We start from the raw sequence: 10160 nt of genomic DNA on the forward strand, positions 1-10160 counted from the left end.
TGTCAGGCAGGCACTGTTCAGTTGGTAACACATAGGTCCCACAACTGCCATCAGTACTGTAATAGTGGCTGCCTATATTTCCTCTCTACCCCTGTGGCTGTTGGGAGATTTTGAACCCAACCTATAGCTTCCTCTCATTGGACTCCATGGTGGGTGGGGTGGTGGTGAGGAAATGAAGAATTCTAATTAGTACAATTAGTATTAATTCTCCCTGATGACCTATGCAATCCCCTGGCCATTCCCTCTGGAATGTCACATGTCACTCTGAAACCTTTCCAGCATCTATAGGGCAAGAATGGGAATCATAATGGTTCCCGGTCTCCCAAACCAGGTAAGAAGAAAAGTCCTCAATCCATTAAGGAAATCTTACCTGGTAAATATGAAAGTATCTCGTTTAGTAAGAACCATGGAAAATAGTTGAGGTGTGTCAACGTGATCTTCACATCACTCACAGTGAGATCTCTGGTTGGTTTCATCACCAGACGAGAGTGGACATCTGTCTGCAATATGCGACATTCCTGAGGCTCAAGTTTCATGTTCTCTTCACAAAACACTCCCCCGCTAACGGAAGCCATCTTGCCGTGGTGGTCCCAATGATCTGGTGAGCCGGACCAGAGGGCTACCCATTCTGGAGGGGTCACCAGTGAGGGAGGAGACAAAATGGCTTCCTGGTGCAACAAGGCCTATGAGAGGGAATGGTGCACCCACCCCTGGTTCATTCCATCTTGGACCAGGGAGAACTCTCCCACATGTGTTTGCCATACGTGGCATCCCGTATTACCAGGAGACAGAAGTCCTGGAGGTTGAGTGATGCTGCACGCTGCACCCTGCAGCTAGTGACACTCTTCTTTGGTCCTTTATTTTGGATAGATGGGTGGCTTGATCAAGGCCCGGTCAAGTATATCAGCTAATCAAATATGGCTAGGGTCAAGCAGGCATGGTTCAGTTGGTAGTGCATAGGTCCCGCAACTGCCATCAGTACTGTAATAGTGGCTGCATAAATTTCCTCATTACCCCAAACCAGGTAAGAAGGGGAAAAGTCCTCCTCAATCCACTAAGGAAATCTTACCTGGTAAATATAAAAGTATTTCATATAGTAAGTAACTAGTAGAGAAGACAATTGATGGTGTTGAGGTATGTCAACTTGATCCTCGCATCCCCACAGCGAAATGGTAGCTTAATAGTTGAGGTTTCGTCACCAGACGAGAGTGACCGTCTGCGTGCGATATGCAACATTCCTGGGGCTCAAGTTTCATGTTCTCCTCACAAAACCCTCAATCAGTGTTAGGGAATTGTCTTCTCCCGAGACCTGAAGAGGTATTCTGAGGAGAAACTGTTAGAGGAACTAGAGAATTTTAATGTAGTGGCAGTAAAACATTTTAAGAAGAAAGTTGATGATTTGGAACAGTCGACCTTCTAACTTTTAACACATTAATCCTTCCAGAATCATTAATTTGGCATGGTCCCAAACTCAAGGAAAGGCATATGTCCCAACCCTATGCGGTGCTTCCATGCCAGGGTTATGGGCATGGACCCAAACCTTGCCTTTTTTAAGGAAAAATGGAACAACCAGAGATGTTAAAGTGTGGTACAACATTTTCATCAAGATGACAACTGTCTAGCCCAATATGCGTTCCCCCTGCAAAGAAGTCAAAAAGTTCTTCAAAGAAATGTAAAAGGTACAATTTGAAAAAGAAGTATTGGTAAAAAGGGAGAAAGGAGAAATTTTATTTTTCCAAGGAAAAGCAACTCCCCCGTTTGCGTTTGACCCAGGTAAACCCTTTGTTTCATCTAGCTCATCCCCCTTCCCACCAACCCTTCCCTCCAGTGTTTCTTACACCACCCTCGCCACTTCCTTGAAACCCTCCCCAATCGCTAAAACCCTCTGTGAATTCCACCGAAAAGAAGGGTGACGGGTCTTTGAGGAGACTCCCCCTTTCCAAAGTAAGGTCTTTGACCCATCAGGGCAAGGCCCCAAAGGGCCTCAACAAGACAGCAGGGGTTTCCGCGCTAGGCAAATACCCTGAACAAAGGCTCAGGATCCCCTTCCCAAAAAGGGATCCTGAGCCCTTTTAAAAAGACTAATTTAAAAGTGGTTTTGGGGAGCCGTCAGGCGGGGTCCAGGGGCCCAAATGGTGACAGCCCCTGCTCCCCACACCCAAAAGGGGGCCTCCGCGCTAGGCAGAATCCCCCCTAAAGCAAAGGTTAGGTCTTTTTTGCTCAGAAGGAAACATGAGTCTGTAAAAAGGAAGCCTGGGGAAATATTTCCCAGGGTAAACAACCCCTCAAACGTTCTTCCAAGTCCGGGGAAAGGGACAGTTTAAAAGGTGTGGGAAACCCTTTGACCACAGTTGCTCCCAAAACCTTTTTTAAAGTAGAAAAAGGGAATGGATACCCAAATCCAATGAATGTCGGGGAAATTATGCAAAATGGGAAGAACTGCAACATCTAATAGCTTCTGGGGATAGCGTACTAGTACACGGGCCACCACCGCAGACAACACTGCAGGTGAAGGCTGTGAAAAGTCTTACACGACCTTATACTTTTTTATCCTCTACCTTCCTCCACAAAATCTAAACATAGATGTTTTGGGAAAGTCTACTTGGGCTTTTCCCAATCCTTTCTACTCTTGGGGAGATTCATGGTTGGCAAACCTCTGGGGAGAACTTTGTGAAACCCTAAAGGAAGGGCCTTAGAGTCCTTTTTTCTTAAGAGTAATGCAGTTTTACTGAATATTTACACTCCCACAGTTTTCCAATTCAAACGGGACTTCCAATTTTACCTGTCAAATGGCTCAACTGATTTACAGACGAACTTCATTGGCAGGTCTGGAAGATTTCCCATGGAACCCGACCACCCAGCCAATGGAGTGCAGAAGGGCGACTTAACATGCGGACTGGAATCTTTTTAGACAACGCAGTATTTCAAGGATTGTGAAGATTTCCAGTGTGTTCAAATGCTTTTCATCACTTCACATCACGAATTCATTTTGCAAAAAGCATCCTTTCGAAAAGTAGGGGAAATTCCCATCGACCCCGGTATCTAGTGGTGGGAAAGTTGCTTAAGGCAGTTGAACGATGCCCAGCGATGTAACCTTGTCCATTACAAAAAAACCCAACCAAAGCTGGGAGTGCAAAAGGAGGCTAAAGGACATAGGGGAGAAGTATGTTCCTCGTTTAAAACTCTGGGCCCCCAACAGGGGTTGGGGAAAAAAAAAAGGTGGTAGACCCTGAAAGAGAACATTACGTCTCCCCTTTTTTTAAAAGATAGAATGAAAATCATCACAGCAAAAAAATGTTGCTATGGCTAGCTAAATCCCATGGCAGAGATCTATTTGGAGCATCTTACACTCCCCAAATTCTCCACTCTTCGGGCTGAACGAAACGACACCAAGTTCGTTTTTCAGTAGGCTTCAAGAACTTCCATAAACAGCCATTTTTCGCCAGGAGATGGACTCGCTTTGCAGCACTCCCAAAAGGGACTGCCCCGGGAAGTAACGATTTCCATACCAAAATGATTCTCCTTCCCGGAGAGTCCGAAGTTCCTTTTGGGGACCTTTTAAATAGGTCTTTGGGGAAAAGGGCTATAATCATTCCTGTCCCAAAACCTTTGGTAAGGATACTTCCACACCGGGGAAATTACAGACCTTTTTCTCTCACCAGGTGCATCTGCAAGCTAGGGAGAAATGGAAATTTTCAGGTTGAAGGCTGCTAGAAAGGAAAACGTGCTAAACCCCATATAAATATGGATTAGAAGATTGAGATTGCCCACAGATGCCTTGAAGGACGGAAACTGCATACAAAATTTTCTTTGCACAGCAAACTCACTGTTACGTTTCTTTGCCTAGAAAAAGCTTACAATACCACTTGGGGCATAGCTACTCTTAAAAATGTTGACATTGGTTTAAAAGGAACATTACCTACCTTCAAAAAAAACTTCCTTTCACGGAAATTTAAGTTTTGAGTGGGAAACGTTTTTCTAACCTGGAAAATCAGCTGAAGGGGTCCACAAGGGGTGCCTAAGGGCCTTATTGCCATTTCATAAATGACTTTTAAAGGTTGTTCCAAGTGAGTTCTGTAATCTGTTATGGGTGTCTTTTAAATGTACTGCTCAGGAGGAGCTTTCAGGATTGCAAGGAGCAGAGACTGCAAAAATCAGGTTTTACATGGGCCATACAAGGGTTTAAAATTTTTTCCCCAAATAGACCATGGGTAACATTTTCCACAAACGAGGAAAATTCCATCCTTCCCTCTTTTAATAGCAAACCCCCTGCAATTTGTCCAAGAGGTGAAGTACTTTTTCAATTTTTGACTCAAGGCTTACATGGGTGCCCCACATCAAACAGTTTTTAAAGTGTAGCTACAAAAGTGCTTAGTATTTCGCAGGTTCTTTTACATGTATCTTGGGGGGCAGCCGCACAAACTTTTGGGCTTTACCGAGCACTTATACGTGTAAGCTTGATTTTGGATTGAGGGTTATTCATCTCAACCCCTGTTCTCCGAATGTTTAACTCATTCTAATGAAGCTCTCAGAATTTACTGGGGCTTTCGGTCTTCACCTGTGGAGTCCGTATGCTGAGAGTGGGGGAAAAAAACCCTTTTATTACAGTGGGATACATAACCCGATTTACTACGTGAGCTGCAAAGGATTTGGGATCCCTAATCCGATTGGCTTTCAACCCCCTTGAGGTAGCCATCCCCAGGGAGGGGAATGAGGAATCTTGGAAATTTAATTAATCTCACTAAGGGTTTGGGTGTTGGAATTCCCCCCAAATTCCCCCCTTAGACTAAACAAATTGAGTGGGTTTTGTCGAATTGGGAAGGGGGGGAGATCCAAAGTAAAGTCAGAGAGAGTTTCTTTAGGCATTTCAAGTACCAAAGGATCAGATGCAATATATACGATGGTTCAAAGTCTGAAAATGGTGTGGACTTTGCAGCATTGAGCAGAAAGAAGACTGCATCTGGCAGATTATATACCATCCTTTTCAGCAGTTAAGAGGACTAGAGATCTTTTGAACCCTTCTATTGTGATATATTGTGACTCTTGTTTGCCTTGCAAGCAAACAAGAGCTTAAAATCTCACATCCAGTGTGGGGAAGTTCAAGATTGGCTTGCACTAGTCCACAGGGAAAAAAAACTCTGTGGATGTTGGGATCAGTGGAATGGCGAGCTGATCAGAAACCAAAAGGGAGCTACCCCTCAGCCTTTGATGCTCATTTTTTCCCCTCCCACACCCGATTGAAACCCCCACCAGGAGTTGTCTTCAAGATAAATCAAAGGAACAAAGGGGGCATACCCCCAGAAAAAAACTGCGAGAGATTTGAGATGACCTTGCAGGTGGGGGACTAATCCACCCCAACCCAAAAGTGGAATTGCATTTAAAAAGATAAATCGGGCACACAAAACTGACTCATGGGGTAAAAATGAAGCCTTTTTTGGGGATGCCAAGAGCCCTTAAAGATCGCACATTAGTGGAAAAATGTGCAACTTCTCAACCAAAAAAGTATGTACTGGGGCTCCCCCCTATACACTGAAAAAAGTATTGGGGGAGGGTTGTGACATAGAGGGTCTTATTAGTTTCCTTAGGGAACTAATATTTTAAATAAAATTTTAGTCATGCATAATGTTTATGCAATAATTTTTTTTTTACATTAGAGCTAAATTTAGCTTTTATTGTCAAAATATTTTTTATTTGTAAATATTTTTTTGAAGATTTTTTAAGTTTTTGTTTTTTAATATTTCATTTAACAAGGCATTCACCCCTAATGACCTTGCTGTTGACACGAAGATAATTTTAAAAAAATCAATAAAAACCCGCTGCCCCAACCCTTTGGGGGGCCCCCACTATAGACAGAAAGCCCCCGAAGCAAAGGTCAGGTCTGTCCTTTGGCCAGGCAAAAAATCATAACCTGCAAAAGGAAAAACCCGGGAAAAGTTCCCCAGGTAAACAACCCCTCAAAAGTCTCCCCCAAAACCCGGAAAGGAACAGCCCAAAGGGTGGGGGCCAAACCTTGACCACTGGGCGGCCCAAAAAACCTTATGAAGAAGTAGTTTGGAGAACTGGTACCCTAATCCCAAAGGAACGTCGGGAATTTGCAAAAATGGGAAAAATTCAACATTGATGCTTCATGGTTCGAATCTGAAAAAGGTGTGGGGTTTACCAGTGAGCAGAAGAAAAACTGCATCTGGCGTCTTTCTCTAGCGCCTCGATCTTTTCTAGATTTTGTCATCCTTGCAGCGTTAAAATGACTAAAATTTAAACCATTTATTGTGATATATTTGATTTGTAGTGCCTTGCAAGCAATCAAGAGCTTCAACTCATCACATCCAGTAGTGAGGGAGGTTCAAGATTGGCTTGCACTGACGTCAACAGGTAAAAAGATAACTCTGTGTTGGGTGCCAGTGCATGTTGGTATCAGTGGGAATGAGCGAGCTGATCAGAAGGCCAAGGCAGCTGCCGCTCAGCCTTGTGATGCTCGTTTTCCTCTCCCACACACCGACCTAAAACCCAGCGTCAGGAGTTGTCTTCCTGATAAATGGAAGGAACAATGGAGGCATACCTCCAGAAACAAACTGCGACCTTGGCAGTTGGGTGACTAGCATCCATCCCAACCGAAAAGTGGAAGTTGCATTAACAAGACTAAGAATCGGGCACACAAGACTGACTCATGGACCAATGATGGCTAAAAGTGAAGCACTTTGTGAGGGATGCCATTAATGATCGCACATGTTAGACCTTCAAGAATCAGTTAGCTTGACATGGTTAAGCTCATGAAGCTTGTTCATAGCCATGTAAAAGGTATATAAAAAAAAGTATTGGTAATAAGGAGCAAGGACAATGTTAGTTTTCCAGAGGCAAAGCAACGTGCCCGTGTGCTGTTTTCACAGCCAGGTAAGTCCTTTGCTTTAGTTCTCGCCCATCCTCCTTTCTGCCATCCCTTGCTTTCCAATAAATCTTACACCACACACTCTGCCACTACCTTTAAACCTCAGTCCTCAATTGCTGAAACTGCCTCTGATGAGGTATTCCACCAGAAATGGAGTAGGAGTGAGGTTCTATTGAGGAGATTCCTCCTCCCAAAGTAAGGTCTTTGGAGCCATCAGTTAAGGCTCCAGAGGCCTCACCTCCACAGGGGTTTCTGCTCCTAGGCAGAATACAACTGAAGCAAAGGCTGAGGTACGCCCTTTGTCCAGGCAAAGAAATCCTGAGCCTGTACTTACGGCTCCTCCCAGAATGGGTCTTTGGAGCCATCAGGCAGGGCTCCAGCTGCCAACACATCCACAGGGGCCTCTGCTGCTAAGCAGAATGCCCCTGAAGCAAAGGCTCAGATCTGTCCTTTGTCCAGGCAAAGAAATCATGAGCCTGTCAAAAGGAAGCCTGTGGAAACTAGTTCCACAGGTAAACAACCCCTTAAAACATTCTCCCAAGATCCTGGAAACGGACAGCCTAAAGATGTGAGGCAAACTTTGACCACAGGTGCTGCCAAACACCTTATGAAGAGGTAGTTTGAAGAACTTGATACCCTAATCCAATGGAACTGTCATGGAATTCATACAAAATGGGAAGAACTGCAACATCTGATAGCTTCATGTAACCCAGTTTGCGTATGCGTAAAAGAGATTATGACCAGGGAAAATCGTCCAATTTCCCCGAGAGGATTCAAAACTTAAACCCATTATGGGACCTTTGATAATGGAACTCATGGAGGAGTAGCAGTAATGGTATGTCAGGATATTCCCTTCCAGACAACACTACAGGGGAAGGCTGTGAGAATAGGCTTGACATGACCTTACACTGTTGCATCTATCTAACTTCTTCCATATAATCTCCATTTTTGCACAGAGATGGACTGTTCTGCAGCTCTACTGTAAGACTGCCCCAGAAAGTGACGATATTCCATACCAAATGATATCTCACTTACTGGAGAGCTCCTAGAAGTTCCTGTTAGACCTATTTAATAGGATCTATAGGGAGGGCACAGTGCCATCCACATGGAAAGAGGATATTATTATTCCTGTCCGTAAACCTGGCAATGATGCTTCCACACCTGGAAATTGCAGACCATTTTCTCTCACCACCTGCATCTGTAAGCTAATGGAGAAAATTATAAACTTCGGGTTGACATGGCGGCTAGAAAAGGAAAATGTGCTGACCCCATATCAATATGGGTTTAGAAAAATGAGATCGACCACGGATGCACTTGTGAGGGTGGAAACTACTATACAGAACAAGTCTTCTTTGACCTTGAAAAGGCTTATGATACTACTTGGAAGCATGGTATACTCATGAAACTGTATGACATTGGTTTAAGAGGAGCATTATGTACCTTCATACAAAGCTTCCTGATATCAAATGACATTGTAAAGGTTGTTCCAATTGCTGTCTCATGTAATCTGTAGGTAGATGAATTTACACTGTACTGCTCAGGAGGAAACTTACAGGATGTGCAAGGACACAAGCAGGCTGCAATAAGTCAGGTTGTACAGTGGGCAACATATCATGAGTTTAAATTTTCCCCAACCAAGACCATGGCTATACATTTCCACAAACGAGGAAAGTTCCACCCTTACCTTTATTTAGGAGCAAACCCACTGCAATTTGACCAAGATGTTGAAGTACTTGGGTCTAATTTTTGACTCAAGGCTTGCATGGGTGGCTCACATCAAACAGTTAAAGGTAAAGGCTACAAAAGTGCTTAGTATTTCGCAGGTTCTTTCACATTTATCTTGGGATGGAGACTGCACAATGCTATAGCAGCTTTACCGAGCACTTATTCGTAGTAAACCTGATTATGAATGTGAGGCTTATTCATCTGCAACTCCCACTGTTCTCCGGATGTTGGACTCGGTTCATAATGAAGCTCTCAGAATCTGTACTGGGGCTTTCAGGTTTTAACCTGTGGAATCCCTGTATGCTGAGAGTGGAGAACCACCTCTTTCATTACAGTGGGACTACATGAATCCAATTTACTACACAGGATTACAAAGGATTCCGGAATCTACGTCCAGGTTGGTTTCCAACCTCTCCTATGGTAGGAGAATGAGGAATCTTGTGGAAGATCTTAATTTAAATCTTACTAAGGTTCTGGCTGTTGGAATTCTCCAATTACCCCCTTGGACTAATCAAGTCGAGCTGGATTTGGTCAGAAAAGGGAAAGGGGAGAGATCCAAAGCAGAAGTCAGAGAGAAATTTCTTCAGCACATTTCTAAGTACCAAGGATCAGATTCAATATATACAGCTGGTTCGAAATCTGAAAATGGTATGGGCTTTGCAGTTGTGAGCAGAAGGAAAACTGCATCTGGCAGTCTTTCTCTAGCAGCCTCGATCTTCACTGCAGTTAGATGCCACCCTTGCAGCAGTTAAGATGACTAGAGATCTGACGAACCATTCTATTGTGATATATTGTGACTCTCGAAGTGCCTTCTAACCAATTTAGTGCTTAAACTCATCACATCCAGTAGTGAGAGAGGTTCAAGATTGGCTTCACTGATATCAACAGGTAAAAAGATAACTTTGTATTGGGTGCCAGCGCATGCTGGTATCAACGGGAATGAACGAGCTGATCGGAAGGCCAAGGCAGCTGCCGCTCAGTCCTGTGATGCTCGTTTTCCTCTCCTACACACCGACCTGAAACCCAGCATAAGGAGTTGTCTTCGCGATATGTGGAAGGAACGATGGAGGCATACCTCTAAAACAAACTGCGAGAGATTAGAGATGACCTTGGCAGTTGGGTGACTAACATCCATCCCAACCGAAAAGTAGTAGTTGTTTTAACAAGGCCAAGAATCGGGCACACACGACTGCCTCATGGGTCGATGATGGCTAAAAGTCAAGCACTTTGTGAGGGATGCCAAGAGCCATTAACGGTCGCACATGTAGTGGAAAAGATGTGCAACATTCTCAGACCAAAGACGTATGTGCTTATCTCCCCCACATACACTGAAAAATGTACTGGGGGAGGATTGTGACATAGAAGGTCTTATTAGTTTCCTTTGGGAGACTAATATTTTCAATAAAATTTAAGTGTGCATACTATTTATGCAAAAGTTTTATACACTTAGAGCATAATATTTATGCCTTGATTTTTTGTATATTTATTGATATTTGTAAGATATTTATTGATCGAAGGTATTCGCCGCTAATGACCTTAGCTGTTGACG

Source organism: Penaeus monodon, chromosome 3, assembly GCF_015228065.2.
Source record: "Penaeus monodon isolate SGIC_2016 chromosome 3, NSTDA_Pmon_1, whole genome shotgun sequence".
Lineage (NCBI taxonomy): Eukaryota > Metazoa > Arthropoda > Malacostraca > Decapoda > Penaeidae > Penaeus > Penaeus monodon.